We start from the raw sequence: 17,607 nt of genomic DNA, 5'->3' as shown, positions 1-17,607 counted from the left end.
GCCTAATCATCCTTCCCCCAGACTTATTTCTTACAGGCCACTGGAAATCTCAACAGAACTGCTTTTCTAGGACAGTTTTGACACAAATCACTTGCTCACAAAGCATTAGAGTTTTGATCTATACAAAGCTAGTAAATGATAAAATATTAGCAATATTAGCTTATACACAGATATCTTTGACCCATTTAATGCATAACTAAGGGTTATTTTTACTCAGAGCAAAGTATTTCCTGTGAACGGGGAAAAAGTATGTCAATACTATATATGGGTACACAGATTGGGTGAGAAGTCACTAGAGGATGCACACATCTGCACATTATGGGGCAGAATGCCTTACTCTTTAATACTGAAATGCAATGGCCATGTCAGGTCTAAACAGCTTCAGGTGGTGGGGTATAACATGGAGTCTTCAACAGCCCTTTCCTTGTGCCCCCAAAGACTTATGGATCCAAGAAGATTCCAGTCAGGATGAGGAGGTTCTTTGGCTAGTTCTGCAGCAATCCTGTCAAATCTCTAGCCAGAAAATGGAGTCAGATGCTCAATAGTGCCTTTGACATGATTGCTCCTGAACACCCTCTGTGATCCGCTTCCAAAAGAACACTGTTGTATGGAGATCTTTGGGGTATAGAATGGGGATGACAATGGCTGGAGTGCCAATGGAAGAAATCTGGACTCATAGCTGACAAAATATTTTATGAAGAGTATTTTTACTCCTACTGGGTAGTGATATGAACAGTGAAAGCTACTTTCTTCTCTCCTCATATCACATCTGCAAATTCATATCCAGCAGAGCTGTTTAAGGTGGTAAGGGACTTATCCCAATCCCCTGTGCTCCCTAACCTAAATTTAGCATCCTCAATTTCTGTGACACTTTTAAAGACCCTTTTGTAGACAACTTCTCTTGGGTAAGAGCTGAGCTTGATGTGATTGTGGAGGTAGAGAACAACACAAAAGTTTCCGGCAACTCCCTGAATGGGATTCTCTTGGACCAACTTCAAGTCCTGATGATATTGGCAGGCTGCTTAAAATGGTGAGAAAAATCACTTGCCCTTGATCCAGGTATAGCTTGGCTGTTAGTCCAATATGTGGAGGTGGTGAGGGAGTTACTATACTTTAAGAGAGGATAGGTTTCTGCTTTCCTAAAGGAAACATTGTACAATATCTCCTTAGGAAACCTAATTTGAACTCCCTGGAACTTAACAACTGGATTTTATCAACTTTAGACCAGTCTCAAATATAAAATTTCTTGGTAAGGTTATCAAGAAGGCAGTGTCTCTCAAGCCCCAGATGGTTCTGAGTGGTACTGATTTATTTTCCTGGATCTATTTCAAACTTCTTTTGATCACTGAATGATCTACAATTCAGAATTGACAGAGAGACTGTTGATAACATTTATGCTTTTTCTTTACAAGAGTTGGTACACTTTGTGAAGGTTGTAATGTTGTTTTAGACCTCTTTATTGCCCCCAGATAGTTTGAAAGACATTTAAGATTGTCTTGACCTAAAGATCCTATCCTCACAATATTACTGCTACTTATTATGTGCTCTGTCCTTGACAGACAGCTTGACTTGAGGACCAATTATAGCACCTAAGTTGGTACTACCTATATGAATTAGTACTAAAAATACTACAGCACAGCAGAGGAAGATCGATCTATTTGTTTTATTTGTTTTGTATACTTATATCCCGCCCTTCTGCTATCATGGAATTCAAGGTAGCTACATGCAATTTTGTTGTAAACTATTCAGAGAGCCATTTGGTTAGTGCAAATGGTTAGGACAGTATATAAAAGTTCTAATAAATAAGTAAAATAACCAGATGGTTTCTCCTCCAACACTGACTAGAAGCAGAGCTGCTCAGCCTCAGCACTAGTGACAGCTATGCAAAGTAGCTGGAGGGATTTGGATGACAAGCTGATGTACTGAAAGAACCAAGAACAAGTTTAATTAAGTAGATTTCTTTTCATGATATGTTCTATTGAGTGGAGGAATTATTAGTACATTATGATAGAACCTCATATCTATGACATTATCAGAATCATGATTATATACTACCATGCTTATGCATGGTGCCTTACACAGTAACAGCAAGAAAACAGCCCACATAGAGTTTACACTGAAGAATGCATCCCATTGGGGCAAACAGAGGAGAGAGAAACTGAAAGGAAAGTAAATAGGAAGAGTTCATAGAAAATAATTTTGGCTGCCATTGAGTGGCTGAACACTGGAAGTACTCTGATCCAGGAAGTTCCTGTTTTGAAGCTCATTGGTTTAAAGTTGATCCACAGCCAGTGGAGACTTGTGGCTCCTGTGCTAGGAGAGGTTCTTCATGCATTGCTGCTTTATAGGAGCTATCCATGGTGCTGAACTCCATTCTCAAAATAGGTTCACCACTAAGGAACCATTTTCTCTTAAAGATGGGGGAAGGGGGACCCTGCAAGGATAAGGAGCCCCAGTGATATAGGAGTCAGCCACTTCCCCTGTCCTTAGTCCCTATGCCTCTACAAAGCAACAGCCTTATCATGTTCCTGTAAAAAATTAGTATTAATTATCAGTTCCTGTTGCCATACAAAAACAAGCAATATGAAACACTTTTTCATCTAGAAGTATACTGTACCAACTAGCACATAGGAGTGAAGTGGATATAAGACACATAAAACAGCCTTTAGTATTGGTCAAAAGGTCTACTTGACACACATCTATTTCTTTGTACTAGAACATGCATTAGAAGATAAAGGCTGACTGACCTTTTAAAACAATGGGATATTGGTCTGTGCACCAAAGAGATGGAATTTTTCAAGATTTCCTGTTCCTAGCATGTACAGCTTGGCCTGGCACCTGTAAAATGCACATGCTGTTAAAGCTTGGCACTTAACATTGTAAATTATAAATGAATAGTGAGTGCAGAAAGTGACAGAACGGATCAGCTAAGTGATTATTACAAAACAGAAAACATCAGATTGTCTGCCATTTAATACAAGGAAAGAACCACCAAGCTTTTCTCATGCACCTATTTGTTATTGCTGGATTGACAAGGATAGCTATGATTATTGACTTGTTATAACATCTTGTAGTAAAACAAAACTAATGAACTAAACTAATAATTTCTTAATGATCATCTGAATGTTAATGCATGAGTGCTGAAACCCCATATAAAATTACTTGGGAGACTTATCCTCCAATGGAACTTAACTTGCATTGAACTAAGTTCCTTTATATCAGTAAACATACAATCTGTGGGGAATACATATCACTAATGCATTTTTATTAATTCTTTTATTGGCTATATTGGGAAAGAAAATAGTTTCCTGTGAGAAATTGCTTTTAAATTTTACCGAATAAGGATCTTTTCCTCTGGGGAATCCCTATGTTTTAAGTGATATCATGCTAACCTAAATCCTTGATCCCTCAGCCTGCCTTATTATCAGTGGCCAATATCCTGTCTAGGTCATGATCACATTGCTTATATTACTAGATGAGAGGAAAATTAGATAAGCTGGTTACATTTGTATTTGGTTCTGTTATTTTCATCTGTATACTTAACCTCTCCCTCTCTGGGCTCTCACTCCCAGATAAAATTTTCCTTGCTAAGATAACAGCCCATTCTGTGTATGATGAGGACAGCCCTGAATCTTTAAAAATGGGTATTCCTCAGTCATATTTAAAGTAGAAAGATTAAAATGATTCAAGATGTAAAACAGACACAAGAACAGAACATACTGAACTGCCTCTGTTGTCATGCTTCTCCCCTGCACCATCTAGTAGTTCCTTCCTTGAGTTGCTTTTCTCCTAGGTTACATTCCTCCCAGAATCAAAGCCCTACCAGGGAAAAAGATAACCACAAATGAACTGAAACTGTAGAAGTGGCAGACAAAGGCAATGTTCATTACCACCTGCCGGCATGCTCTGTTTCGCTTTGAAAGGGAAGCCTTTTAAATGATCTGCTAGTCATAAGTAAGAGGGGTTGTGGCCCAAAGAAGTTTAAAACAGTTTAAAGTAGGAGAGAAGTTGTTCTGTGTAAATCTTTAATAGAATTCCAAACACCCCAAACTAAATCATTAAAAAATCCAGTCTGTAGGCACCTTGAAGAAAACAGTGATAAGCAGAAGCCAACAAAGATTTCTTAAGAATAAGTCATGCCAAACAAACCTAATCTCATTCTTTGACTGGGTTACCACCCAAATGGACAGAGAAAATGCAGTGGCCATTAGTTACCTAGACTTTAGGAAAGCCTTCGACAAAGTGCCTCACAACATTCTAACAATAATTTAGCAAAATGTGAGCTTGACAGAACTATTACTGGGTGGATCCACAACTGGCTTCAAAATAGGTCACAGAGAGTGATCAATGGTAGCTTCTCAACCTGGAAATAAGTCAATAGTGGGGTACCACGGGGCCCAGTCCTGAGACCAGTACTCTTCAACATCTATATTAATGATTTTGATGAGGAAATTCAGGGAAAGATAATCAAATTTGCAGACAATACTAAACTAGGTGGAATAGCTAACACCCTCGCAGACAGGTTGAAGATCCAGGGAGATCTAAACAAGTTCAAATGCTGGTCAGAAAACAACAGAATGATATTCAACAGGGACAAATGCCATATTCTCCACCTAGGCATAAATTTTAAAAATTGGCTGCATCAATAGGAGATAGGGAATACTTGGCTCAACAGTACTGAGAGTGAATGGGACCTTGGAGTTATTGTAGACAACAGGCTAAATATGAGCCAGCACTGTGCTACAGTGCTGCAAAAAAGACAAACACTATTTTGGGATGAATAAACAGAGGTATCACTTCCAGAAATACAGAAGTACTCATTTCTGTCTACTCTGCATTAGTCAGAACTCAACTGGAATACAGTGTTCAGTTTTGGGCACCCTGTTTTTAAAAGATTGCTAATCATCTGGAGAGTGTTCAGGAGGGAAGCAACAAAGATCACACAGAGCCTGAAAAATATCTTATGATGACTGGCTGAAAGAACAGATCCTGTTCAGTCTTGAGAAAAGAATACTATGGGGTGACATGATAGCACTCTACAGGTACCTCAAAGGCTGTCACGAAGAAGGAGGAAAAGACTTGTTCTCACTCATCCCTGATCGTAGAACATGGAACAATGAACTTGAAATACAGTACACCAGGTGCAGGTTAGATATAAGGAAGAATTTCCTGGCTGTGAAAGCAGTACAACAGTGGAACCAGCTGCCAAGAGAGGTCATGTGCTTTTCCACACTGAAGACATTCGAAAAGCAATTTGACTGTTATCTGAGTAGGATGGTGTGACTGGTGTTCTGCACTGGAAGGCAATTGAACTTGATGGCCTTCTTGGCCCATTCTCACCCAACCATTCTATGAATATATGAATGAATCTATGAATTCTTTTCAGTTCAAGGTTCATGAATCTCTAGTGCCAGGCTTATCCATCATCAGGACAAGGGATCAACAATGAAGTAGCACAGGACCAAAGCCTTTGAACTAATGGGAGAAGTAGGTCAATTCCAACCATCACTCTCCAGGATGCTAGGCTTTAGAACTTGTAGGTTTCTCCCCTCCATCCCTTTTTGACCCTGCAAACAGTTCAGCAGTATAGAAAAGAACAATCCAGCAAGCAGGAAACTGTGAAAGCATCTTCTCTTTTTTCAGAGCTCAAGGAAAACAGAGCTGCCAATTACCTGAGATGTAGAAGGAGGAGGTGATAGGTAACCAGCATGTGGGATAGTTGAGATCTCTGAAGGTTTGTTTTTTGTTTGCTTTCCCTGAGACATTTCCCTTTTTGTGGGTGATTGGCATCCATTCAGCTCATTTGTAAATACTGAGCCATTGGTTAAATGTTTTCCTGCAAGACATATGTCATTCTGGTCAGATTTACTTATACAGTAGCATCCTTTGTTAGTACTATGTGACTGAATTCTAAATTAAGCCCCACTGTAGTGATATACTGACTCAATATCTTTCCAACCATGCTACGGTTGTTACAAGTGTACATGTTCATTTTTTAAATGCTCTTTTCAATATAAAACATAGCTTAAAGAATACTCCATTAACAACAAAAATAACAGTGAGTTTTAGACCTTCTTTCCTTCAGGGTTATTTTGTCCCTTTCCTTCCTCATAACAATCCTGTGAAGTAGGTCATACCGAAATAAATTGGTTCATGGAAGATACCCTATTAGCTTCATGACTGGGCAGAAGATTGAAACCAGAATGAGTCAAAGTTCTACATTCTATCCTGCACAGGAGAGGTAGACATCATGGTGCTCTCAAGATGCTTTGGACTACAAATCCCTGGATCCCAGACCATTAGTCATGCTGGCTGGACTGATAGGAGATCTAGACCAGAATATGTGACCCTACAATCACACACACAGTTCTTCAGTGAGCAATGTATCAGGGCATAAGCTCAGAAAATAAGCCAATGGTACACAAAGAAACTGAAGCTTTGCAGAGGCTTAGGCAAAATTGCCCTGGTTGCAATCCACCACACAGCCAGAAGCCCTGCATCATGTTACCTATGCGATCACTTCTGTGCCTTTAAAATGCATCAGAACCAGGAATTTAACAGCTGCAGATTTTCCCAACCTAAAGTGATAGGAAAACGTTGATGCTGGTCATGGAGCTTTTTCTGACACATAAGTCCAGCTAAAGAGGAAAGGTGGCAAAGCTACCCCTATATTAAGATCAATTTTTCACTTTCTAGACCCATCCCAGTCAGCCTCCACTTTCCTTCGGCATCCTCCACTTCAGCTAGGAGAAATGCTGCTGCAGCCCTGTTGATAGCCCCACCAAGAAACTTAGTAGACTGAATTTCATACTCAAGGTTCAGCAAACAACAAAACACATACTCTTTTACTTGGGCCATCTTCCAGTGGGAGGAATGTTTTTTGCCATAAGCTTGCTTCAAGTGCATGATGAATTTAAATGTCAAGTTGGGATCATTTCTGGCATAGTGCATCTATTTGAAAATATCCCTGCCAGGCATGGACTCTAAATATGACCGAATGAAGTGCAGTATAGTAGCAGTGCTGTGGGTTGAGATCAGGCCCTGACCTAGCCACCCTGTTTCCTTCAGCCTTCCACTACCCAGCAGCATTGATCTGCCCTTGTTATCTAACTCTCTGCAAACAGTTGCAGCTTCTGCCCCTCAGGCCTCATGTGAACATTTTTTTTTTAATAAGGGCTTAGAATCCATTTCCATTCTCTCAATGCTCAGTTGGTATTTTTGTCAGGCCTCTGCCTCATCTATGTTTACATCAGGTTTAGAGTACCTTTGGATATCTTTGGATTTAAAGCTTTATATAAATAAATAAATCCTAGTCCCATTCCCCACCCTTCCTTTGTATTCCTGTATCAATAAAAATACAGAAAGAGGGAAAGAAGACGTAAAGCAAATAATCAAAATGTAGTAACAAAAAGGGCCTTTCCTTCTCAGACTCCTTACATCTTGCTATTATAAGATTTAGTTATAGCTGCAACTTTTTTTTCTTTTAGTTTTCACAATATTTTCACCTTGTCTTTCCATCAGGTCTTTCCATCAGGTCTGCTTGGGATATCTTACAATGTTCTAAACTATCAAACAAAAACACAATAAATCACGATAATATATAAACCAAGTCAGAGAAAAACAAAGTTATCAAATACCATAACCAAACATACACCACAGTGTTTGAAAAAAGAAATATCAAACAGGGAGAGAGAAATGCATGACTTGAACAAAAACATATTCTCCAGCAGTGAAAGGTCATATGATGGAATAAAGAATTACACTTCTTTAATCTGAATTCTGCCATAAAGAGGCCACTTTCACTACTTTCTACCAATTAGCATTTGTACATTGATACCACCCCCGTGGCAATATCAAGCGCTATACTGCATATCTTCTCAACCACTGGGCATTGCTGAAGATTCTTCTCTGCCTCCTGCACATGATATTATTTTCCTCTCCATAGCTTATCACACTACTGGCTACTGAAGGCAGTATACAAGTATACTGACAACAATGGTTGCTATTCAGAAGAAGGAGATTTTGCGCAATGTATAGTAGAATAATAATGATGAACCTGTTTGTAATTATTACTACATGGTAACAGCCCAAACACAAGCAGCAACATATATTATTGCAGATCAGGGCTGTCCAAGTTTTCATAACCTGAGGACTTCAACATGGAACCCAGGGGATGCACGATGGATCATATTTCCATATTGTAAATTAAAGTGTTTGCAATATGGGTATTTAATTTAATATACACAACTAATATATTTAATTAACCATTAACTGAGGGATAACATTTAGGACTAATTGAATGAAAAAGAACACTTCACCCAGAAACCCTCCCATGTGACCCCCGCAGCCCCTCCTTCCTTCTTGGAATTGGTGCACTAAGTCTCTCATACTTGAGCCAACAAGCTTTCCCCAGCATACGCCTCCTATTCCTGCTGATGAGTGCATGCTGGGGTGTGCTCTTATGAGGCTCAGGAAGTGAATTTTGTAAAAACTGACTGCTGTGATCTAACAAACCATGGAAAGGGAACTCCAATCGATGGGTTGCTTAGTTTCACATCAGTAAGCCACAAGATTCACTTTCCATTCTCATCTAAACCCACATAACAGAGTGTGAACTGTGCACAACTTTATGATTAGTGAACATAAATGAACAAACTTAAAATGTTTGTAAATGAAAGCCACACAGGTAGAAATAGTCATGTGCAGTACACAAGTACAGGAACAAACAGGAATCCTCCAGGAGAAGATGGATCCCAAACTGATAACCCCACAAAGCAAAGGAGTTCAAGAGGCCACTGCAGGTACAGGCCTACCAAGCCCTTTCACAGTCTTGCAAGGACAGCAGCCAAGCAGTCCACTGAAACCTGAGGACAGTCCTTGTCTTGACATCCATACCTCTTGGCTTCCAGAGGCAGATGCTAGTCACCATTGCAGGCAGGAGATTTGGGTAGGCAGATCCTGACCTGATCCAGCACAGCGGCAGAAATCTGGTGGAAGGAATCTAGTGTGCTAACCAGTCCAAAATGGGTTGGAGGCCAACATGCTAGTCCTGCAGTCAGCAATCCATTTGGAAACCACCAGGAGCATTAGTGTGTTCACTCCTACCCTAAGGAACTGAGATCAAACATGTCTCAGTTTTACTTCACTTTCAGCATTCACTGAAGACTTGGCATTTTAGCTAAGTTTTCCCAACGGATGACTGAATTCCAGGCACAGTTTTAATTATATTGTTGTTTTTACTGCCAGTTTTAAAAAATCTGTTGTATGGTACTCTGACATCTTTTGATTGTGGATCAGTTTCTAAATCCTAACAAAATGAAATGAAAATGCAAATGAAGATGTTCAGCAGCCTCTGATCTTTCATGGCCTTTTTACTAACCCCACAACAACTGGGGATTTCTTCCACAAGCACTGTGGCACTCTCTTTGCAAGAGCAGCGTGAAAGAGCTGTTCAAGTTCACAGCCTCTCAAACAAGTTTTGCCTTCAACTCAGACCTGGATAGAATCACAGTTTGGGGATTTCGCTCATGTGGGTGATGTACATATCAATGGGTATAACTTTCATAGGTAAAAACATGCAATCAATGACACATAGCTAGGCCAGAGAAAAAAACTCTTTTCTAAAAATCAGCATATGTGCATCTTTCAAATGTAGCTGATGCTAACCAGGCACTGTTTCAAAGAGAGCCAGTTGACACTTGACAGAAAAGAAGCAACTCAGACAAAGGGCAATTCAAGCCAACCCACCCTATCCTTCTCCTCTTCTATATAGTAGCGCCCCCTCCTCCTGCCACTTCTTCAGAGCATCTTCTTCGATATGCAAGTGGGAAAGATTACACCATTGCAATGTTTTACTTCTGCAACCTATTGGAAAGTATTAACTTGGTTATGTTATATCCCGTTAATGGCTAATGCATCAAAGGGCCAACTAAGGACTGCTCAGGTGCTCCATCTGGAATGATTTGTTGGCAACTGATTATTCTAGAGAATAAATTGTTTAAAAGAAAACCTTCCTCCGTTGTGTAGTTTGGGCATTTTGCACACCAGGGCACAACCTAATTTGATCAACAGGGGAACAACTGGCAAACATGCCAATAACTGTCACCAAGTCATCAGAACAAAGGGCTGATGTTACAGAATTCCTATGAGAAGCAGTGCCCCCTCCCTTCACTCCCTCAAAAGATGACAGCAAGAGAGGGAGGAGGAAGGAGCACCCCCACATACTGCTGACCAGATCCACATGCTCTTTGTTGCAGCTCTGCTAGAGGAGCAGACAAGCACTTCCCAGGGATGCAGCCCCTCCATGGAGCAGCCTGCAGTTGGTGCTGTGCCAGTTCTCACACTGACACTCCTTGCCACCCCACCAGGCATGTTGTGTTCCCATGCTGCACATGCACACTTACCCAAGTCAGGCAGCTGCCACTGGCTGGTGTGCATATGGAGTCATCCCTGTGCCCACCTCTTGGCTGCTTTTCTGAATCCCCCATGCTCATCACCAGGAGCTTTGAGGGGCATGCTGGGGTGAACTCTCACAAGGCCTCAGGAAGAGAGTGAGGCAGGATGGTGGCATCACGAGAACTCTCCACAATCATGCCCATGCCATTGCTGGGATCCAGATTAAGGAGGGAATGGGAGAGCTTAGAGTGGGAAAAGGGCCACAGAAGAAGGCCTTGGGGGCTGCATGTGGCCTGCAGGCCTCACATTGGACCATTCCATTCTAGATATTCCATTGGAGAAAGATGGAAGGACCAATACATCGGGATGCTTATTCTTTGGATTTAGAAGTACTTGTACAGCAAGATGCTTATTCTTTGGATTTAGAAGTACTTGTACAGCAAGATGCTTATTCTTTGGATTTAGAAATACTTGTACAGCATACATTTCACAAGAGGCAGCATGCAAAATGACCTGATGTTCATGCACATATATATGTATAGAGATTCACAAGGTATATCTACTTTCAGCAGTTACATAATGAATTTCTAGAACCCCAGAGGAAGACGTTCATAATGAAAGTATTTCTTCTTATTTAACTTAAACCCATGTGTTTAGAGATAGAGACGGTTATAAGTTTTATACTGCAGTTAAATATCTAAGCTTAAAATGAAAGGTAACGGGCCTCAAGGTTACCGTGCATGGGGCCTGACTGCAAACAGAAGCCTTGGTTACAGTTGCTAAGAAAGGTAGCACCTTTGACAGTTAACAGTTCTGAAAGTGGATAACCCTGCTATCTCTCAGCAGTGCTGGAAGAAGTTAAGCTGATTAGTGTTCTGAGCATTACTCTAAAAGAACTTCATTGGTCCTTGGGAAAAAGACTACAGAAGGGGATCCTCCAAGGTACCCACAGGTTATTGGCCAAAGGCTGTGGTGTACAAAGTCTAAAATGACTGACACAGTAGTGGAGAAGAGATTGGAAAAAGATGACAAAGGGCTAAGAAAGAAGGGTTAACAGCCAGAAGAAGAGAAATAGGCTGGTCTTGAGATGAATAGAGTTTGGAAGGGCTGGAAAGTAGGTTCACCAAAAGGACATGGTGACATGATCTTCCCCCTTAGGGATGTAATCATTGGGATTCCAACTGTTGAACTGACAGTTCCCACTGTTCTTTATATTTTCTCCAGGTATTTCAAAAAGAGTGATATTCAGCTCCTTTCCCCCTCTACTAGTTATTTTTCTCTCTCTATGATTTACAACACCCCATAAAACAAATAACAAAATACAATAAATATATACAAAATCAGAAAAACATTAAAAGTTTTAAACAGCCAAAATCAAACAATAACGAAGGAAAACCCAAACACTGAAAATAGACAAGCCTCTCAAACTCCTAGGTATCCCATTAAGTGTTTAAAAGCTTCAGCATAAAGGGCCATCTTAACCTGGCACCAAAAAGATAACAAATTTGGCACCAGTCAGGCCACAGTGGGGAGGTTGTTCCATAAGCAGAGGACCACCGAAGAGAAAGCCCTTTCCTTATGCCACCCTCCATGCTTCCCTTGGAGTCAATGCTAGGAGGAAGACTCCAGAGATTCAGTATAGTATCCTAATAGATTGTAGCTGGGAGTGACATTCTGACAGGTATTGCAGTCCTAAGCCATGTAAGGTTTTATAGACTTAAACTGGAACCTTGATTTGGGACCAGCATGCATGCATCCAATACAAGCAGTCCTGAACTATTCTTAAATGTTTGGACTTGCAGATCCTCATTGTTAACCTGGCTGCCATATTCTGTATCAACTGCAGCTTCTGAACCAACTTCAACAGAAGCCCCATGCAGAGTACATTGCAGTAATGCAATTTAGAGATTACCAGAGTGTAGGTTACTGAAACCAGACAGGGCACCATGGCCTAGACAACCAGACAGAGACAAGATCAGGCAGAGTCCAGCAGAGTGGCCAGAGGCAAAGGTGTCATCCCAGAACAGTCCAAAGTCCAGAAAGGGGTCAGAAGAACAGAGGTGGTCAAGGAGCAGTCCGGAAGTCAAATACCAGGAAGACAAGATATAGGATGGAAGAGGAATATGAGGAGGTTTGGATAAGCACAGGTACCTGGATGAGGTAAGGTTGGCAGGATCCAGAAGCAGAGCAGGACAGGACAGCATGTGTCCAGAAAACACAAAATGCCACAGTAAGTCAGAAAGATCTTCATTCAAGATAAAGACTACAAGGACAAGACTGTCTTTATATAGCTCTTCCCCCAGGTCTCCCAACTGGTGTTTGTTAGAGTTGGAGAGCTCCAGTGGAGCCAAGGCTCTAGTCCTGCACTCACTGCTACAGCTATTTTGTTTTTGTTAGCAGATAGAATCACAGAGCAGTTCAGATCCTGACACTATGTTAGCAATTGCACTTGGCTACCTCTGACAACTGAAATTAACAAGACCATTAAGCAAGCAAAACTAAATATATTGCACAATTCTAAGTGCACACTTGTTCATCTTTGAACACTAGAACCACCACCATCAGCAGCAACAAAGCTTATGAAGACATTTGCATACTTTTCTGCATTTACCAAAACAAAAATGGTTAACTTCAAAGTGCCACTTTGACATTAGTGAAGGAGCTATCACTGGTAGCAGCACAGTGGCAAGGGGATTTATCTACTCTTGCCAATCAGCTAACTACTTCCTGCAACCTATAATGGAATTTGTTTCCCAGAATTCAGACAAAAATGTTGCACAGTTGAACAACCCCTAGAATAAGCTGTGGATTGCCAAGTGACCTGTTGTCCCAGTTAACTGTAAAGAAGTCCAAATTCATATGCCTTTACATGTCATGCAAATTCAATAAGTGATCACATTTGTACATCACAACAGCCTGTCCTGGCAATATGCCACAGTCTGTTCATTGTTCTGTAAATAACAAATGGTGTTCTTGACAAATAATGGGGCTCACCATGGGTTGTTCATTCCCTTCCATTCACTCCTTCCTTCTTAGTCTTCCCATAGCTATCCAAGGAAACACCACAGCAGGACTGACCTATCTTCTCTAACTGCAAGGTGTGGCTCTTTGCCCAGCACCTTTTTTATCCTAGAGATTACAAATACTGGCTTAGCAGCTGACTCTCACAATTTTTCTTGTTTTGACAGCCACTGAAAGTCCCTCTAGTCTAGTGGGATGTGCGGGTACTTTAAAGGGCTTGTCAGTGACTCTCAAAACAGGGATTGTGAAGTGAAAGGATAAAGGACAAAAAAGTAACAGTGATCCAAAATAGCTGACAAATGTGGTAGGTGGCACTAGCCAATGCCAGTCACCCCAAATTACCACTTGGGCACATGTAAGGAAGGTAGCACGCATGGGCACCTTCACAAGAGAAGCAAGTAGGGGCTACAACTGCTAGCTGATTCCCAGTAACCACATATCACAAATCTTTCCCTTGGAAGTTCTTGGTAGCATGTTTGTCAGGTGATGTAACCACCTTCACCTTCAGTTTTATGCAGCTGCATTGCTTGAGGAATGCACCCTCCCACTCAGGTCCCATACTCTGGTGACTGCTTAAAGTATCCAGTCTGTTTCACACCCAGGATTCACAGTTGATGCTCAGCCTCTTTAACTTAGTTAAACTTAGAAACTTAGTTTCTTCTTTGTAATCCCTTAGTGACAGACCAGCAGTAGCCAGGCTGTTTCCCTTGTACCACAAGGCTCTAGTTCCAACAGTCTTAGATTAACCTATCCAGGTTTACTTATGATATGTTTTGCATATGGAATGAACAGATAAGGAGATCAAATACACTCTTGTCTAATACCTTCACTTATAGGCAGGGCTTTTTTGTCATAGAATGCACCGGAACGGTGTTCCGGCACCTTTTTTTCAATGGATTTTACGAAGTGATTTTGAACCGCATAGCAGATCAGCAGCAAACATCATTAACATAGTGCCTGCAGGCTGCTATTGTGTCTGCTATCTGCTATCTGATAGTGAGAGATAGCTGCTTGGGACACTGCTCTGCTGCTCCCTGCTCGGCTTGGGATTGGTGTGTGTGCTTACTGCCTGTGGAGACATGAGTTCCGGCACCTTTTTTACAAAAAAAGCACTGCTTATAGGAAACCATTCTGTTTCTCCATATTCTGTCCTAACAGTACTTTCTTGACCATGATGATACAGGTAACGTATCTGTAAAATCAAGTGGTGAGACACATTCATTTCTTTCAGAACCATCCATAGCTTCTTGTAATCCACACAAAGTTTTTGTTGTAGTTCATAAAGCATAGGCTGAACTTCTGAAATTTTTCACTATGTTCTTATAGCCAACATATATTTGCCACATGCTTCTTCCTTTTCAGAAAAAGGCTTGAACTTCAGGCACTTTTGCTCCATAAAAAAAAATAAAGTAAAAAAATTAAAACATCTTGTGCATCACTTTGCTTGCATGGGAAATTAGCACGCTTAGTTACTGTACTCCTTAGTATTTCCTTTCTTGGGGACTGGACTGGATATCAAATACTTCTAGTTTGTGGGCCATTGCTTTGTTTTCCATATATGTTGGCATATATTTTCAGCATTACTCTGATTTTTATTACTAGTAGTTTGCAGTCTCTACCACAATCTGCTCCTGAACATTTCATTTCATTTGGCAGCAAAAATATAACTTCTCCTTCTCCTAATTCTTATTGTTAAGTTTGATTTATGCATTGGCCATCTAGTGATGTCCGTGTATACAGTCATCTGATTGGAAGTACATATTTCAGACAACCAATGAAAAAGTTAGCTTAAGAGAATTCTGTTATTTGTTTTCCTGCTGCATTTCTGACCCCTACAAATTCTCCCACAACATTGGATTCTGCTTTATTTCCTACTTTTCTGTTTCAGTCACCTATTATTGTTATCATGTCTTGTTTTGCTATGTTATCAATTTCTTCTTGGAGGCTAACATAAAACTTTTTTAATTCCTTCTTCAGCTTCTGTTATTAGAACATAAACTTGAATGATGGTTATATTGATAGGCTTTCCACAAATTCTGATAAATGAGATTCAGTCAAACTTTGCATTTTTGCCCTTTACTGTCTGTGCAAAGCCACTCCATTTCTGAGTTTGTCATTTCCAGAGTAAAGTACTTTATGTATGTCTGAAGTAATGTCCCATTCCAGTGCATTTTGGTTTGCTCACACTGAATGCATCGATGCAAGATAAGGAAGATGGCTCAACAGAACTGAAAAAGAAAAGGACCTCAGAATAATTATGGACAATAGGCTAAACATGAGCCAACAATAAGATGCAGCCGCCAAAAGGGCAAATACTATTTTGGGATGCATTAACAGAAGTATTACTTCCAAATCACGAGAAGTAGTGGTTCCTCTATACTCCTTACTAAAAATAGAAACATAAAAACAGAGCGAGTCAGAAGGAGCCTCCTGGGCCATCTAGTCTGACCTCCCGCACCAGCCGGCTCCACTTACAACATGCCCACCATGTGCATGTCCAGCCTATCTTGGAACACCCTCACCAATGGGACTTCAACGACCTATCGTGGAAGCCCATTCCACACCCTCGGGGTCCTAACTGTCAAGAAGTGCTTCCTGGCATCTAAGTGGAACCTTGGTTCCAAAGGAGGGCTCATCCGGGATTAGAACCCAGGACCTCTAGCACCCTAAGTGAGAATCATACCCCTAGACCAACGAGCTGACTAGTCATACCGTACCTGGAATACTGTGTCCAGTTCTGGGCACCAAGATTTAAGAAAGATGCAGGAATATTAGAAAGGATCCAGAGGAGGGCAACAAAATGATCCAGGGTTTGTTAACACTGCCCTATGATGAGAGACTGAGATAGCTGGGCATGTTCAGCCTTGAGAAGAGAAGACTGAGGGGGGACATCATATTCCTCTATAAGTACCTCAAAGGTTGTCACAAAGAGGAAGGTCAAGATCTCCTCTTGCTGATACCAGAGAGTAGGACACGGAATAATCAATTCCAGTTGTGACAACCCAGATTCAGGCTGGACATCAGGAAAAGCTTCTTCACTGTCAGAGCAATACAACAGTGGAACCAGTTGCCTAGAGAGGTGGTGGGCTCTCCTACACTAGAGACATTAAAAAACAAACTGGACAGCCATCTGAGTGGGATGTTGTAACTTGGTGTCCTGCAACAGCAGAGGGTAGGACCCAATGGCCTTCATAGCCCTTTCTAAGTCTACTATTCTGTGTACTGTATTTTATTATTCCATTTCTTGCTTTACGATTTCCAGTGTGCCTTGATTCATACCATATTCTAATTGAATGTGTTGTGCAGCATTGGACTTTCCTTTCATCTCTGTGCATGTCAGCCACTAGATTTCCTTTGACTTTGATCTAGTTGCATCATTAGTGGAAATCCATTGCTCTTCCTCAGTAGCTGCTTGAGTGCCTTCTGACCTGGGAGTCTCATGCTGGTGCTAGATCTTGTTTCATTTTGGATGGTTTCATCACAGGGTTTTCAGGGTAAGAAAGAGGTTTACCATTGCCTTTTAATGCACAATACTAACCAGCATTAGCCTGAGTGCCACTGTTATTGTTTATGAAAGATCCTCCACCAGCACTGCCTTCAACTTCTGCTGCCGCCCAGTACCTGCCCTTAAGACCTTATTCCACCCTCAGCAGCATAAGAAATATTCATTCTCTTCTGCTGATACTACTCTTTAAGAACATGAATGCATCCTAGCCTGGTGTCTCACCTTTGACTTTGGGTGAGTCTGCTAGAAGGCCAGCCTAGTGAGATGGTCTGGCCTCCTGAGAGCATTGTTTTTGGCTTGTCAGAGACTTCAGGTATGCATGCAAGTAGGGGTGTACTTCTTTAATGTGGTAGTGACTGTGAGTATAATGAGGACAACAATCCTTGTCCCAACAATTCCATCTTTACTATTCTATGATCCTATAACCCTTCCGAGATTATATTAATCTGACTATTATATTACAGCTGACTATATAGCTATAATATAGTGGTTAAGCCAGTGTGGTGTAGTGGTTAAGAGCGTGGGACTGGGACTCAGAGGATCTGGGTTCTAGCCCCCGCTCAGCCATGGAGCCAACTAGGTGACTTTGGGCCAGTCACAGACTCTCAGCCCAACCTACCTCACAGGGTTGTTGTTGTGGGGATAAGATGGAGGAAGAGAATGATGTAAGCTGCCTTGAGCCCTTT

The 17,607-nt window shown here is 41.1% G+C and overlaps 1 protein-coding gene across 2 annotated transcripts in view; it reads left to right on the top strand.

Moving 5' to 3' along the window:
• The window catches only part of EPHA6 (EPH receptor A6), a 462,252-nt gene that overhangs the window by 18,471 nt on the left and 426,174 nt on the right, over positions 1-17,607 (top strand). The gene's annotated exons all lie outside the window — the stretch shown is intronic.

This window comes from Varanus komodoensis, unplaced genomic scaffold, assembly GCF_004798865.1.
Source record: "Varanus komodoensis strain SLA01 unplaced genomic scaffold, ASM479886v1 scaffold4, whole genome shotgun sequence".
NCBI lineage: Eukaryota > Metazoa > Chordata > Lepidosauria > Squamata > Varanidae > Varanus > Varanus komodoensis.
The sequence above is the reverse complement of the archived record's forward strand: the minus strand, read 5'-3'. Positions and strand labels throughout refer to the sequence as shown.